The sequence below is a fragment of the Malaya genurostris genome, chromosome 3, assembly GCF_030247185.1.
Source record: "Malaya genurostris strain Urasoe2022 chromosome 3, Malgen_1.1, whole genome shotgun sequence".
Classification (NCBI taxonomy): Eukaryota; Metazoa; Arthropoda; class Insecta; order Diptera; family Culicidae; genus Malaya; species Malaya genurostris.
In genome coordinates, this window is record NC_080572.1 from 109,734,191 (window position 1) to 109,752,011 (window position 17,821).

The 17,821-nt window shown below is 37.1% G+C and overlaps 1 protein-coding gene and 1 long non-coding RNA gene across 7 annotated transcripts in view; one reads left to right on the forward strand and one right to left on the reverse strand.

The window, feature by feature from the left end:
- The window catches only part of LOC131434591 (uncharacterized), a 36,374-nt gene extending 26,552 nt beyond the window's left edge, over positions 1-9,822 (reverse strand). For both annotated transcript variants that reach the window (XR_009230360.1, XR_009230361.1), the window contains exon 1: positions 9,673-9,822. This is a non-coding gene — a long non-coding RNA (uncharacterized LOC131434591). The remainder of the gene's footprint in view (positions 1-9,672) is intronic.
- Positions 9,823-9,888: 66 nt separating this feature from the next.
- LOC131434590 (uncharacterized) overlaps positions 9,889-17,821 on the forward strand; it is a 34,069-nt gene continuing 26,136 nt past the window's right edge. For 4 of the 5 annotated variants that reach the window (XM_058601437.1, XM_058601440.1, XM_058601439.1 and 1 more), the window contains exon 1: positions 9,892-10,394. The gene's annotated coding sequence lies outside the window, so the exon portion shown is untranslated. Of the gene's footprint in view, positions 10,395-17,821 lie in introns of all 5 variants that reach the window. The other variant, XM_058601441.1, reaches the window with a different exon arrangement.

Here is a 17,821-nt window from a genome sequence, read left to right on the forward strand (position 1 = left end):
GAGGTGCTTAAACTTTTGAGCACTAGAACTTTACGAAAATAGAGTTGATCCCAAAATTTTGGCACCCTTATATATACAAGAGCGGTAAAAATCAACGTGTTTTGTCGGTTACGTCACTTATACCATCATATATCTGGAACCAAAAGTCACAACCATTTGATCTTCGAACTTGATCAACGGCCCGACAGTAGCTTTCAAACGAGCCCAAGTTTGTTAAAATCGGATCAGCCATCTCTGAGAAAATTGAGCGCGTTCAAATACAACGCTTTTTGTCGGTTACGTCACTTATACAATCATATCTCCGGAACCAAAAGTCACAACCATTTGATCTTCGAACTTGATCAATGGCCCGCCAGTAGCTTTCAAACGAGTCCAAGTTTGTTCAAATCGGTTCAGCCATCTCTGAGAAAATTGAGCGCGTTCAAATACAACGCTTTTTGTCGGTTACGTCACTTATACAATCATATCTCCGGAACCAAAAGTCACAGCCATTTTATCTTCGAACTTGATCAATGCCCCGATAGTAGCTTTCAAACGAGCCCAAGTTTGTTAAAATCGGTTGAGCCATCTCTGAGAAAATTGAGCGCGTTCAAATATCTTCGAAAAGTGCACACACATACACACATACACACATACACACACACACACACACACACAGACATTTTCCGATCTCGTCGAGCTGAGTCGAATGGTATATAACACTATGGGTCTCCGAGGCTCCGTTCGAAAGTCGGTTTTTCCAGCAATTCTAATACCTTTCTATAGAGAAAGGCAAAAAGCCTTCTTAGTCCACTTAGTGAAATTTTCATATATCTTGAAAAATCACCATAGGGGGGAGTACATGAAATTTTCAAAATCGAAAAAAAAATTTTGATGCCAAAAGGCTTAGAATTGCATGAAACGTCGAGATTTAGTGTCATCTCGAAAAAAAATTTTTTGGAAAAAATCGACTTTTTGGGACTTAGAAAAAATATGAAAATTTTTCTAAGTCCCAGAAAGTTGATTTTTTCAAAAAAATTTTTTTTTGAGATGACACTAAATTTCGATGTTTTATGCAGTTTTAAGAGTTTTGGCATCAAAAAAAATTTTCGATTTTGGAAATTTCATGTACTCCCCCCTATGGTGCTTTTTCAAGATCGATAATTGTCAAACCTTTACCACCGGGCAGCACCCCTTAAGCATGTCCGATTTAGGTCAAATTTTGCATGAAGGCTTTTTTCGAGGTGCTTAAACTTTTGAGCACTAGAACTTTACGAAAATAGAGTTGATCCCAAAATTTTGGCACCCTTATATATACAAGAGCGGTAAAAATCAACGTGTTTTGTCGGTTACGTCACTTATACCATCATATATCTGGAACCAAAAGTCACAACCATTTGATCTTCGAACTTGATCAACGGCCCGACAGTAGCTTTCAAACGAGCCCAAGTTTGTTAAAATCGGATCAGCCATCTCTGAGAAAATTGAGCGCGTTCAAATACAACGCTTTTTGTCGATTACGTCACTTATACAATCATATCTCCGGAACCAAAAGTCACAGCCATTTGATCTTCGAACTTGATCAATGGCCCGCCAGTAGCTTTCAAACGAGTCCAAGTTTGTTCAAATCGGTTCAGCCATCTCTGAGAAAATTGAGCGCGTTCAAATACAACGCTTTTTGTCGGTTACGTCACTTATACAATCATATCTCCGGAACCAAAAGTCACAGCCATTTTATCTTCGAACTTGATCAATGCCCCGATAGTAGCTTTCAAACGAGCCTAAGTTTGTTAAAATCGGTTGAGCCATCTCTGAGAAAATTGAGCGCGTTCAAATATCTTCGAAAAGTGCACACACATACACACACACACACACACATACACACACACACACACACACACAGACATTTTCCGATCTCGTCGAGCTGAGTCGAATGGTATATAACACTATGGGTCTCCGAGGCTCCGTTCGAAAGTCGGTTTTTCCAGCAATTCTAATACCTTTCTATAGAGAAAGGCAAAAAGCCTTCTTAGTCCACTTAGTGAAATTTTCATATATCTTGAAAAATCACCATAGGGGGGAGTACATGAAATTTTCAAAATCGAAAAAAAAATTTTGATGCCAAAAGGCTTAGAATTGCATGAAACGTCGAGATTTAGTGTCATCTCGAAAAAAAAATTTTTTGAAAATATCGACTTTTTGGGACTTAGAAAAAATATGAAAATTTTTCTAAGTCCCAGAAAGTTGATTTTTTCAAAAAAATTTTTTTTTGAGATGACACTAAATTTCGATGTTTTATGCAGTTTTAAGAGTTTTGGCATCAAAAAAAATTTTCGATTTTGGAAATTTCATGTACTCCCCCCTATGGTGCTTTTTCAAGATCGATAATTGTCAAACCTTTACCACCGGGCAGCACCCCTTAAGCATGTCCGATTTAGGTCAAATTTTGCATGAAGGCTTTTTTCGAGGTGCTTAAACTTTTGAGCACTAGAACTTTACGAAAATAGAGTTGATCCCAAAATTTTGGCACCCTTATATATACAAGAGCGGTAAAAATCAACGTGTTTTGTCGGTTACGTCACTTATACCATCATATATCTGGAACCAAAAGTCACAACCATTTGATCTTCGAACTTGATCAACGGCCCGACAGTAGCTTTCAAACGAGCCCAAGTTTGTTAAAATCGGATCAGCCATCTCTGAGAAAATTGAGCGCGTTCAAATACAACGCTTTTTGTCGATTACGTCACTTATACAATCATATCTCCGGAACCAAAAGTCACAGCCATTTGATCTTCGAACTTGATCAATGGCCCGCCAGTAGCTTTCAAACGAGTCCAAGTTTGTTCAAATCGGTTCAGCCATCTCTGAGAAAATTGAGCGCGTTCAAATACAACGCTTTTTGTCGGTTACGTCACTTATACAATCATATCTCCGGAACCAAAAGTCACAGCCATTTTATCTTCGAACTTGATCAATGCCCCGATAGTAGCTTTCAAACGAGCCTAAGTTTGTTAAAATCGGTTGAGCCATCTCTGAGAAAATTGAGCGCGTTCAAATATCTTCGAAAAGTGCACACACATACACACACACACACATACACACACACACACACACACACACACACACACAGACATTTTCCGATCTCGTCGAGCTGAGTCGAATGGTATATAACACTATGGGTCTCCGAGGCTCCGTTCGAAAGTCGGTTTTTCCAGCAATTCTAATACCTTTCTATAGAGAAAGGCAAAAAGCCTTCTTAGTCCACTTAGTGGGATTTTCATATATCTTGAAAAATCACCATAGGGGGGAGTACATGAAATTTTCGAAATCGAAAAAAAATTTTTGATGCCAAACGGCTTAGAATTGCATGAAACGTCAAAATATAGTGTCATCTCGAAAAAAAAATTTTTTGAAAATATCGACTTTTTGGGACTTAGAAAAAATATGAAAATTTTTCTAAGTCCCAGAAAGTTGATTTTTTCAAAAAAATTTTTTTTTGAGATGACACTAAATTTCGATGTTTTATGCAGTTTTAAGAGTTTTGGCATCAAAAAAAATTTTCGATTTTGGAAATTTCATGTACTCCCCCCTATGGTGCTTTTTCAAGATCGATAATTGTCAAACCTTTACCACCGGGCAGCACCCCTTAAGCATGTCCGATTTAGGTCAAATTTTGCATGAAGGCTTTTTTCGAGGTGCTTAAACTTTTGAGCACTAGAACTTTACGAAAATAGAGTTGATCCCAAAATTTTGGCACCCTTATATATACAAGAGCGGTAAAAATCAACGTGTTTTGTCGGTTACGTCACTTATACCATCATATATCTGGAACCAAAAGTCACAACCATTTGATCTTCGAACTTGATCAACGGCCCGACAGTAGCTTTCAAACGAGCCCAAGTTTGTTAAAATCGGATCAGCCATCTCTGAGAAAATTGAGCGCGTTCAAATACAACGCTTTTTGTCGGTTACGTCACTTATACAATCATATCTCCGGAACCAAAAGTCACAACCATTTGATCTTCGAACTTGATCAATGGCCCGCCAGTAGCTTTCAAACGAGTCCAAGTTTGTTCAAATCGGTTCAGCCATCTCTGAGAAAATTGAGCGCGTTCAAATACAACGCTTTTTGTCGGTTACGTCACTTATACAATCATATCTCCGGAACCAAAAGTCACAGCCATTTTATCTTCGAACTTGATCAATGCCCCGATAGTAGCTTTCAAACGAGCCCAAGTTTGTTAAAATCGGTTGAGCCATCTCTGAGAAAATTGAGCGCGTTCAAATATCTTCGAAAAGTGCACACACATACACACATACACACATACACACACACACACACACACACACACACAGACATTTTCCGATCTCGTCGAGCTGAGTCGAATGGTATATAACACTATGGGTCTCCGAGGCTCCGTTCGAAAGTCGGTTTTTCCAGCAATTCTAATACCTTTCTATAGAGAAAGGCAAAAAGCCTTCTTAGTCCACTTAGTGGGATTTTCATATATCTTGAAAAATCACCATAGGGGGGAGTACATGAAATTTTCGAAATCGAAAAAAAATTTTTGATGCCAAACGGCTTAGAATTGCATGAAACGTCAAAATATAGTGTCATCTCGAAAAAAAAATTTTTTGAAAATATCGACTTTTTGGGACTTAGAAAAAATATGAAAATTTTTCTAAGTCCCAGAAAGTTGATTTTTTCAAAAAAAATTTTTTTTGAGATGACACTAAATTTCGATGTTTTATGCAGTTTTAAGAGTTTTGGCATCAAAAAAAATTTTCGATTTTGGAAATTTCATGTACTCCCCCCTATGGTGCTTTTTCAAGATCGATAATTGTCAAACCTTTACCACCGGGCAGCACCCCTTAAGCATGTCCGATTTAGGTCAAATTTTGCATGAAGGCTTTTTTCGAGGTGCTTAAACTTTTGAGCACTAGAACTTTACGAAAATAGAGTTGATCCCAAAATTTTGGCACCCTTATATATACAAGAGCGGTAAAAATCAACGTGTTTTGTCGGTTACGTCACTTATACCATCATATATCTGGAACCAAAAGTCACAACCATTTGATCTTCGAACTTGATCAACGGCCCGACAGTAGCTTTCAAACGAGCCCAAGTTTGTTAAAATCGGATCAGCCATCTCTGAGAAAATTGAGCGCGTTCAAATACAACGCTTTTTGTCGGTTACGTCACTTATACAATCATATCTCCGGAACCAAAAGTCACAACCATTTGATCTTCGAACTTGATCAATGGCCCGCCAGTAGCTTTCAAACGAGTCCAAGTTTGTTCAAATCGGTTCAGCCATCTCTGAGAAAATTGAGCGCGTTCAAATACAACGCTTTTTGTCGGTTACGTCACTTATACAATCATATCTCCGGAACCAAAAGTCACAGCCATTTTATCTTCGAACTTGATCAATGCCCCGATAGTAGCTTTCAAACGAGCCCAAGTTTGTTAAAATCGGTTGAGCCATCTCTGAGAAAATTGAGCGCGTTCAAATATCTTCGAAAAGTGCACACACATACACACATACACACATACACACACACACACACACACACACACAGACATTTTCCGATCTCGTCGAGCTGAGTCGAATGGTATATAACACTATGGGTCTCCGAGGCTCCGTTCGAAAGTCGGTTTTTCCAGCAATTCTAATACCTTTCTATAGAGAAAGGCAAAACCCTTCTTAGTCCACTTAGTGGAATTTTCATATATCTTGAAAAATCACCATAGGGGGGAGTACATGAAATTTTCGAAATCGAAAAAAAATTTTTGATGCCAAAAGGCTTAGAATTGCATGAAACGTCGAGATTTAGTGTCATCTCGAAAAAAAAATTTTTTGAAAAAGTCGACTTTTTGGGACTTAGAAAAAATATGAAAATTTTTCTAAGTCCCAGAAAGTTGATTTTTTCAAAAAAAAATTTTTTTGAGATGACACTAAATTTCGATGTTTTATGCAGTTTTAAGAGTTTTGGCATCAAAAAAAATTTTCGATTTTGGAAATTTCATGTACTCCCCCCTATGGTGCTTTTTCAAGATCGAAAATTGTCAAACCTTTACCACCGGGCAGCACCCCTTACGCATGTCCGATTTAGGTCAAATTTTGCATGAAGGCTTTTTTCGAGGTGCTTAAACTTTCGAGCACTAGAACTTAACGAAAATAGAGGTGATCCTAAAATTTTGGCACCCATATACAGGGTGATTTTTTAAGAGCTTGAGAACTTTTTTAAACAATAAAACGCATAAAATTTGCAAAATCTCATCGGTTCTTTATTTTAAACGTTAGATTGGTACATGACATTTACTTTTTGAAGATAATTTCATTTAAATGTTGACCGCGGCTGCGTCTTAGGTGGTCCATTCGGAAAGTCCGCTTTTTTATCGACAAATTTTGTTCAGCGATGAGGCTCATTTCTGGTTGAATGGCTACGTAAATAAGCAAAATTGCCGCATTTGGAGTGAAGAGCAACCAGAAGCCGTTCAAGAACTGCCCATGCATCCCGAAAAATGCACTGTTTGGTGTGGTTTGTACGCTGGTGGAATCATTGGACCGTATTTTTTCAAAGATGCTGTTGGACGCAACGTTACAGTGAATGGCGATCGCTTTCGTTCGATGCTAACGAACTTTTTGTTGCCAAAAATGGAAGAACTGAACTTGGTTGACATGTGGTTTCAACAAGATGGCGCTACATGCCACACAGCTCGCGATTCTATGGCCATTTTGAGGGAAAACTTCGGAGAACAATTCATCTCAAGAAATGGACCGGTAAATTGGCCACCAAGATCATGCGATTTGACGCCTTTAGACTATTTTTTGTGGGGCTACGTCAAGTCTAAAGTCTACAGAAATAAGCCAGTAACTATTCCAGCTTTGGAAGACAACATTTCCGAAGAAATTCGGGCTATTCCGGCCGAAATGCTCGAAAAAGTTGCCCAAAATTGGACTTTCCGAATGGACCACCTAAGACGCAGCCGCGGTCAACATTTAAATGAAATTATCTTCAAAAAGTAAATGTCATGTACCAATCTAACGTTTAAAATAAATAACCGATGAGATTTTGCAAATTTTATGCGTTTTATTGTTTAAAAAAGTTCTCAAGCTTTAAAAAAATCACCCTGTATATATATATATATATATATATATATATATATATATATATATATATATATATATATATATATATATATATATATATATATATATATATATATATATATATATATATATATATATATATATATATATATATATATATATATATATATATATATATATATAAGAGCGGTAAAAATCAATGTGTTTTGTCGGTTACGTCACTTATACCATCATATATCTGGAACCAAAAGTCACAACCATTTGATCTTCGAACTTGATCAATGGCCCGACAGTAGCTTTCAAACGAGCCCAAGTTTGTTAAAATCGGTTCAGTTATCTCTGAGAAAATTGAGCGCGTTCAAATACAACGCTTTTTGTCGGTTACGTCACTTATATAATCATATCTCCGGAACCAAAAGTCACAGCCATTTGATCTTCGAACTTGATCAATGGCCCGATAGTACCTTTCAAACGAGCCCAAGTTTGTTAAAATCGGTTCAGTTATCTCTGAGAAAATTGAGCGCGTTCAAATACAACGCTTTTTGTCGGTTACGTCACTTATATAATCATATCTCCGAAACCAAAAGTCACAGCCATTTGATCTTCGAACTTGATCAATGGCCCGATAGTAGCTTTCAAACGAGCCCAAGTTTGTTAAAATCGGTTCAGCCATCTCTGAGAAAATTGAGCGCGTTCAAATATCTTCTAAAAGTGCACACACACACACACATACACACACACACACACACACACACACACATACACACAGACATTTTCCGATCTCGTCGAACTGAGTCGAATGGTATATAACACTATGGGTCTCCGAGGCTCCGTTCGAAAGTCGGTTTTTCCAGCAATTCTAATACCTTTCTATAGAGAAAGGCAAAACAGTCAACATGGCCGTCCTGGACGGTTCGTGGTCAACGCGTGCACATCAAAAACACTTGCTCTCGATATCCAATTATCACCGAAGGCCTTTTGCAACATTCTGAACGTTTCGGCACCGCAAACAAAATTTATTACAAACAAAATCGCCGGTTGCACTTTTAATACTTCAGAAAGACATACGTATACTAAGCACTAAGGAATATTTTGACGTGATACTTGGCACATATGTCACTGTCAGTCATACCAACCTAGAAAAAAAATATTTCGACGAAAACACTTGATATCAATATTTCAAACAGTAAATTAATATTTTTCTCGGTAGCCGGCTGCCCAGATCAACTAATATAACCAATTAATAATTTTAATAAATAATTAAATAATAAAGCGGAAATAATAAAGAATCAAGACGCGTGTGAAATCTGTTGACCTTTGTTTGGTGATTTGAAATGATTTTATGATAACTGTTTAGAATATTTCAATGTAGTGAATCGGCTTTTTTGTCTAAATCCTATACGCTCGTTTGTTTTGTATCACGTAGTTTCATTTATAAAAACGTGCTTAATCCACTTAGCAGTGAGATGATACCTTTTTTTATCAATCCGCATGTGTTTTTTTGCATGACTAAAAAAACGCGAAAGGTAGATGCATAAACGAGTGACTGCATACTCGACAGCCGGCTGTCCGGAGTTTTGTCAATTTCGGAGATTGACTGTTTCGTGCATTATATTGCCAGCACAAAGTAACACATAAAACCATAATACTTTAAAACATTCTTGGTAGCCGGCTACCCAGAGCAATAAACACATGATAACATTATTAAAACATTTACTAACAAAGTATCCTCTCCTGTGATGCATGTGGGAATGCAGAGGATTCCTCGGTTCTTAGTAGCAACATGCATCGAACTAACAATCCTTTCCCTCCCAAGTAGATCTGCATTCGGACGTGGCCGGCGTCGGTATTGATCAGCATGCATGGTTCAATACAGTTTGCACAGTGTGAAACAATGTGTTATTCCCAAACATGTTACTTCAAAAAATCATTTTGCAATCTCAATTGGTCCAGATCAATAACGGAGTAGCAACACACGGGCGGTCTCTAATGCTAATGCTATATAGAATCAAATTCTACAATTCTAGTGCATAATCTAAAATTCATGTCCAGAATCCAAATCCAGAATGCAGGAGTAAGTCGAGAGTTCAATATTAGGGCTCAGGCTCAGGAATTTTCCGATCTCATCGAGGTAGAGGTTACTATAGTGTCAGCCATTTTTAAACACAAAACACATTTTCAAACAATACTTTAATGAAAGCTGGTTTTAATTCATTTTCGATACATTTAACTAAATGATTTTAGAGAAAGATCCTATGTTCTTTATGCGGCAGGAGTTTTCACTCAATGGGTAGTAATGGGTCAATATCATAAGCGATAGTGAATGAATCATTACTCCATAATCAAAGTACGATTCGAAACCATTCTTAGAATGATTCAGTCGTGTATTATCTATAACATATTTCGGGAATTTGATAAGTTCAGTTGTTTGGTATTATGAGTAAACTTACGCCAACAAATTTCACACAACATTCCTCATATTGATTGGGCATGCCATTATTTTCATTTACTAAATTACCCTCACCGCATTATCAATCATAAGCAAATACTTTTTCTACTCAGCAGAAATACATACCGCTAACACGAATGATCAACACAACGAAATGTTTTCCTATACAGCACGCCTAATCACTCAGGAACTGATAGTGATGATTATGAGCCAGTTCGCGTGTTGGTAGTGGAATCCGAACCCTCGTAGCACGGGCAGGTAGGCTCCTCGAGTACACGAAGGTGAAAAAAAAACATATCAGGTGTATTTTTGTCGCAATTGCATTAGTCAGTCCGTACCCTTGATAGCGTCCGTTCGTTCGTGCTGTGCTTCGCAAAATATAAGCCATTTTGGCTCGGGCGGTTGAAGGTCTCTCTTCCTTTGGCGGCTTTGGTCTTCGGCCTCGCTTGATTGCATTTCATTCAAGAAATCTGGTGCACATTCAGCCCGGTCCGGTACATATCGTACAAACACACTCGTTACAACGAGGAAGTGATCATGGAAGCAGCAGTTAAAGCGAAAATGGAGAAATAATTTTGCTATTTACCCCGTTTTGGAACTGGATCGTTGTTGTTACAAGCACTGGCGGAGCAAATGTGCAGTTGTACAATCATCCCAACCTGATACATTTGCTGCCAATGATAACGAAAGTTCCAACGGCAGCTGCTGCTTTTCAGTCGAAATTGAAGAGTTCTCCGTTCTCCGTCGGTGTCGCCGTTGCTCGTCGCGTTCGTTCCGAGTTGTGCAACTTCGTGCCTACAAAAGACAAACAATCTGGTGACTTGGTTGGATACAGTAGCAACAATAGTGTGAGTGTTCGCCGATGGTGGGGGTGTTCAGTATTGTGAATATGGAATTCGTTCTAGCATGATCATGGTTAGCTCGGCAGTATTGCCTTCAAATAGCATTTTCAAGTTACTGTAGTGGTTCAATGGGAAAACCAAATCCTAAGTTCGAAAGAAGATTTACCGATATCGGCTGCTCAGCATTCGATTTCTGGATAAAACGAACGGATCCAGCTCCTCTGGAGAACACAGAGCATTTCCTAAACCCAATATCTATTGTTATTGCCATTTATGTCGTCGTATCAAAGAGTGAAGAGTGAACAAGAGGCCTAACCAACAAATTTAGCATTGTGTTTCTGCTGGAAGCTAATCGTTGTTAGTTCTCCACAGTTGACTCAATCAATTTGAAAATCTATTTTAAATATCGCACAGTTTAACACGTTCAAATCGGAAAGCAATGAAACTTATCGAAGCATACAGTAAATATGCCATTAGTTGTGTTATCAAAGGACTATATTACGAAATTAGCGGAAAAATCAATGCAATATATCAAACGAATACCAATCATACCACAGAAGAATACTATGGTAGTTATAGTTATGCATTCCATCGAGTTATTTTAAAAGGAACAACAAATTACACGGCTGTAGATAAAAATATCATAACTATTTCTGTTTACGCAATTTTAACACTCTTGAGAGTTTCAAATGTGCGTCTTCATTGCTTACTAGGCAACAGATAGGGTGCCCCCCCCCCCCCCCCCTTAAGGAAATCTCCTTTGGAAATTTACCAGAGAAGAGGAAATTAAAGAACAAATAGCAGGCAATCAAAATTGAACCAGTTTTGAACTCTCTAAATTGAGGCTGCACTTTTCCCTATAGAAAGGTAATTGATTTTCTGGAAAAACCCGACTGTTGATCGTAGCTCCAGATACTTCTAGTGTAATATATTGTTTGAATGACAAGAGAAAAGAGTTATCATACCACATCAAAGTAGATAAAGAAGAAATTTTTTTGCATCGTCACTCACACTGGATGTTTGATCAGCATAAAAGTCGATAGCAACCAATGGGATCAGAAGACTTTTCATTTGTAACTTTTGTTCGGACAGCTCTGAGAAATGGATGTGAGTATCATTTTGTAATCTTCGACCACTGCTTTCGGTACTTCCGGCACCGGGAACAGATGAGCGTTAGAGTGGAAATCGATTCGTTTGGCCGTCAAATGATAAGATCTACCGATTGGAATAGTTACGAGCCCAGTTTAGAATTTTAACTGCAACTTATCAAATTCCAAAGTTATATCCGGAATGTAACTTTCATACCGTCGTTTAGAGTGTCGATATGAATAATCATATCGACACTCTAAACGACGGTATGAAAGTTACATTCCGGATATAACTTTGGAATTTCGTATGATATGATTATAAAATCTTTCAGCTGAATCTATGTTTACGGAAATTGGAGAAATTGAGTGAGATTGTTTTGCACACACGTGCAGAAAAATACTGCTCAATTCGAGGAATATTTTCATATTTTCAAGCGATTGATATGAGAAAGGCAAACTGAGTCATAACGTAACGGTTTCTGAATAACTCAATTATAAAGCTTTTATAATACCGGCAGCCAAATTCCGGTGGCAGAAGAAATTCATTACAATTTTTTTGAAGAGTAGAAAATCTTGAAACATTTTTCTCTTCACAAAGTTGTCTTTACTTCTCATCGACTTCAGTTGCAGAGCTTCGATCACAAAATTTCTTAAAAGAAAACGAAATTGCAAAAAAAAAATCGCCTATTTTCCTAATTTGTAACTATCGTAAAGTTCCTTCCGTGATAAAATACAGCTCAACTGTTCAAAAACTATTACATGAGAGCAATGGAATCATTTCTTGTATAATATTATCGCAAAAGAAACGCTGGTATCACCGGCAAGAGAAAAGTACGCTGCTTCACCACGAACTACAACAAAATTGTTCAATTTACAATTTCTTACAACGTTGATATTTTTTAAGGGGCGGATAGGGTCTAGCACTCTTTATTTTTATTATTTTATTTTTTCATTATTTTTTCACTTTTATTTTCTTATAGTAAAACATTTCAAGAATATTCTGTGAGATTTGCAGGCCTATCGGAGTAAAACTCTGGAAGTTCACTTATCTCATACTGAGAAGAGGCAAGAGCTCGGCGTACAGACCCAAGAATACTGCTTCGATTGACTTGAAAATTTGACAAAACATACTTCAAATGTTCTATTATGACAAAATATAATAAAAAAAATAGATATTTTCGAAAGTTAGTTAGATCCTACGCAATCCCCGAAAAAATAAACATCGCAAATCTTGATTTCTTAGATACGTCCTCAAAAATACTTCACCGGGTTATATTCCTACTTTTTTCATACGAAAAAAATACGGAATGTTGTTTGAATGATGCTTTTAATTATGTAAAACATTTAAATTTATTTTATTGAATGATAGCTCAAAAAAATTTCTCAAAAATAATGTTTTTTTCAACCGTTTTTGTATCTCAGCCAACAACAAAGCAGAAAGTGAAAAGATAGACTTATGACGCGGTGGGTTTACATATAGATAGAACTATAATTGAATGTCGTGGCGGCCAAGAAAAGCGAAGCATGCTTGGTTCTTCTAGTCAAATAGATTATCTCCTCACGTTTTTTTTATATGCAGGGTAGTATAATTGGCTATACAAATTCCCCGATTGAGAGCTAGCTAGCTTTCCATTACATATCAGGTGTAAAACTTTGCTTCCGCCGTTTTTTTTTAAATTAAAAGCTTTTTTGCGAAGAAGTGCTTACAGATGTATTATTCAAAGTATTGTCTGTCGCTAGCGACAACTTTATCCCATATTTCCGGCAATTTTCGGATCTCCGGCTCGAAAAATGGAGTCTCTTTTGACGCTATCCATTTTTTTAACTCTTCGAAGGATTGAAAATGTTGATCTGCCAGGCCGTGTGCCATCGAACGGAATAGGTGGAAGTCAGAAGGGATGACATCTGGGGAATACGGCGGGTGGGGCAAAACTTCCCATTTCAGCGTTTCCAGGTACTTTTTGACCACTTTTGTGACGTAAGGCCGAGCATTGTCGTGTTGAAGGATGACTTTGTCATGTCGCTTTTGATATTGTGGCCGCTTTTATTTTAGCGAAACATTTTGAAATGGCTTGCTGACTCACTCCCAACGATTCGGTAAGCTCTTCTTGGGTTTGGCACGAATCTTCATCAAGCAATGCTTCTAGTTGTTCATCTTTGGAGGTTTTTTCCCTTCCACCACCATGTTTGTCTTCGACATCGAAATCGCCATTTTTAAAACGTTGAAACCACTCCCGACACGTTCTTTTACTCAGAACAGCATCACCGTAAGTTTCTGAAAGCATTCGATGCGATTCAGCTGCATTTTTTTTCGAATTGTAACAGAATGCAAATGGCGAGAATTGGGCACATAAAAGACATTTTCGAGCGTGAACAATACGAAAACACGAACAACTCTCACTATAACGGCGATGACAATTCATTAGGCACTGTACACACTCACTTTAAAGGCATTATCATCTATGTATTTTGACCAGCCTCAGCCGGTACAGCCTCCTATCGGAAAACGGCGGAAGCAAAGTTGTACACCTGATAGTTGCATTCGCTTGTCATATTTCCAGTTTATTTTCCTCGTAAGATACTGATCAACTTAAAAAAAGTTTCCCCTAGTTTAACAAAACGAAACATTCTCTGATCCATTACCAAAGCAATACAAATAAAGTTTGGGTACTTATCCGTTTGACTGGCGCAAGCAAAATAATCTTCATACGGTTTCTCCGAATCACCACGATTTCGTTTGCAGATAATATTGCACAAAGAATACCTCCATTGCTCCTACGTAATAACTAATTATTAGTTTTGCTGAATTTTATCACTAAAAGAATTGTCTTGCTGAATTTCTTTTGAGATTATGTTAAAGAGAAAATTATTTCCTTTTCATTTTCAAGAATCAAAAAAATTTCTTCCTGAACTTGATTGGAATCCCAAATTAAGAAAATTTGAAAATTTGTTTCCAAGTATTTTTTCAGTGGTATTGCTTCTTAGAGTCGAAACAAAGATGGTATATCCGATTTTGTAACATTTCGTTCATTGAAATTCGAGTAATCGGGCAAAATAACAAGGCGACTCTACTAATGGGATGACTAATGGTACAATAGCTCTACATTTAAAGAAATGAACATGTCGAAATTCGTACCAAGTAAAGAGCATTTATGGGAAATGTTGACTCATTACATTAATTTGAAAGAAGTGCTACTGAATTTCATTAAAATCTTGTTAGAGCTTTCCGGACACATACTCTATCGGTCACGGTGGGGAAATAGATTTTTCAAAAGATGAATTCTAGGCATCAGCAAAGCCTTCACACAAAAAAATGAATTTTACAGGTGATTTAATCCCTCATATGATTTAATTTATAAAGACCTAATTTGTCAATTGATGGATAATTTCATTTGTTATGACTCAATGTTACACTCCAAAAAAATTTGAATTTTACAGGTGACTTAATCCGTCGTACGATGTAATTCATAAAGACCTAATTTGTCAAATGGCGGAAAATTTTATGTGTAATGACTTAATGTTAGATGAGCTTGAATTTTACTGGTTTCGACTGTAACTTGCGTTCTGCTAGCAGGTGCGACTGTATGACTTTAAATGCATGCTTCTGTGGCTCAGTCGATTAACAGACGTACTTGTGATCCAATGATTCTTGGTTCAAGTCGCGGCGGTTGCTATCAGTATTCTATTTTTATTTATTTCAATGAATTTCATGTCATGGAGCTTTAGACACAATATTAAATGCTCTTCCACGTACATTTGCGTAAACTACGACGATCCATTTATGTGCATCTAATAAGATGTAAAATCACAGGGTTTTTTCGAAGTGTGTTGATATTACATTTCTTTTGTAGAATTTGATCTTCTGTTTCAACGGACTTCGCATCCGATTCATAGCCAAGGTGACTTAATTCATAAAGACCTAATTTGTCAAATGACGGAAAATTTTATTTGTAATGATTTACTTAGATTAGCTTGAATTTTACTGGTTTCGACTGTAACTAATAACATTCTGCTAGCAGGTGCGACTGTATGAACTTAAATGCACCTTTTACCAACCAAGCAGATGTGTGCTTCTGTGGCTCAGTCGATTAACAGATGTACTTTGCGATCCAATGGTTCTCGGTTCAATTCGCCGCGGTTGATATCAGTATTCATTTTGTTTTATTTTAATTAATTTCATATCATGAAATTTTAGACATAATATAGAATGTTCTTCCATGTAAATTTGCGTGAACTGCGACGCCCCTTGTATGTGCATCTAATAAGATGTAGAATCGATTTTTTTATGTGGAACACATCTTTATTTTCTATACAGAGGTGCAAATCAGAAACTCAAGGAAAAATACAGAAATGTGGTCAGGTTTTAAACACTTATAGTTCAGTATATTTTGTATAAATTATTAATATTATTTCATTATTCGATTGGAAATATTTCTAAGATTTGATTTGAATGTATCAAGCCACATATTTTCAATTATCAATGATTGAAATTTTGATTAGTAGCGAACAGTGTCCTTATTTGTCTGCTGAAAATCTCCGGCATAGCGGATTTCCCTACCATAGACGACGGTTTTGAAGGAGTAAGCGATATATCAAAGGGAAAGCATCGCTCTGATTGGTCAATCGGTGCAAAAGCGAAGCTGTTGGAAGCACGCGAATCTATAAATAGAAGCAAAATTATAGCTAACGTTTCAGTCCTACGGGTAGCATGCTGGAGGTTGGTTGTTGCTAGACAGCAAGACAAAAAGTGCCATAAAACGATTTGAAGCTTTAATTGGTATGCTCTGATGTTGTGTCATGCAAGCTCGGATGAAATTTCATGTTATGTCGTTTTGCCTGAGAAATTGACAACTACCCAGGGTAAATTTTGAGTGCTTAAGATTAGTTTCTAATTTATATAAGATGAACTCGATTGATAATCAGAGAAAGTTTATTGCCTCAACCGAAATCGCATAATGGTAGAGAAACTTAACGCTATAAAAACAACTGCTTGCATACAAAATTTGAACACAAGCTTGGCAAAGAGAAGCTTAAATATTGAAATCCGTATCGCAAGTATGTACAAAGATATAATTGCATACATTTGGGATATTGGTGTAATTTAGATTCTCGTGTAATTGCGGATTCAAAAGTGTGACGATTGATTGAACTGTTTGATTGTAGATCATTAGAAATTTTGGTTGCCTTGTTCCACACCAATGGCTGATCCTAGTAGTTTTTTCGAAGTGTGTACATTTTTTTAAACTAGGAAAATTTGATGAGTTGTTGCATTGTTAAATATGGGTCGCGGGGTTCATATCTGGGGGATCTGATGTTTAGTTTAAATTTTTCTTGACCAACATTGAAAAGTAATATCATCGAGCAGTAATTACTCCACCATCGAGATACTGTGATAGCCTTCAAACCTCAGCAGTTTCGCAATTTCCGCCACAAGTATGAAATTCTGCTAGTGAGTTTCATCGACCCCAATGAACTCTACGAATTCTCATTTTTCGTTCTCTTAAAGCCACCAATACTGTGTTTGTGTGTGTGTGTGTGAGAGAGAGTCATTATTTTTTTACCTTTTTTTATATACATAAAAAATAGGTGTAGAATTCGCTCAAACTAGAAATTTTTTCCGAGGCCCGGAGGGCCGAATAACATAAACCAATCGATTCAGCTCGACGAACTGAACAAATGTCCGTGTGTGTGTGTGTCTGTATGTGTGTTGTCAACTAAGAGGTCGAGATCTCAGAGATTGCTGGACCGATTTTGATCAAACTAGTCGCAAATGAAAGGTCTCCCCGTCATCCAAAACGCTATTAAATGGTTTTGAAATCGGATGTTTACTTTTTGAGTTAGACGAAGTTTTATGTCAAAATTTTCAGTTTTTTGACAGTATCTGTCACAAATGACCTTGAAAACAGAATATGTTTTCAGACCTAGATTCCGCACGATAATAGCTATCCAACAAGCCATAGTTTGTTGAAATCCGTCCATTTTTAACGGAGATATCGAAATTTTTGTGTAAACGACTTTTCCCCTTATTCCAGCAGTAGAAGTTTTGAGCGCTGTATGACAAAGCAATGCTTGGGAGCAACGGAAAACACGATTTTTTTATACTATGACATACAATTGTTTCTAAGTGCCCAAAAGACTGTGTACAGCATCCTTTTTCATGACAATTTGCCTTAAACCGATTTTAGCACGGTTCGTTTTTGGCAACATAATCGTTCGAATATGGCATATGTAGACTAGATGATATCAGCATTTTCGAGTTGAAAGTAATTCCATAATTATATTGATTTAAACTACTTACAGCAATAAAAGCTGGAAGAACATAACTTCCATATACCATACGACTCA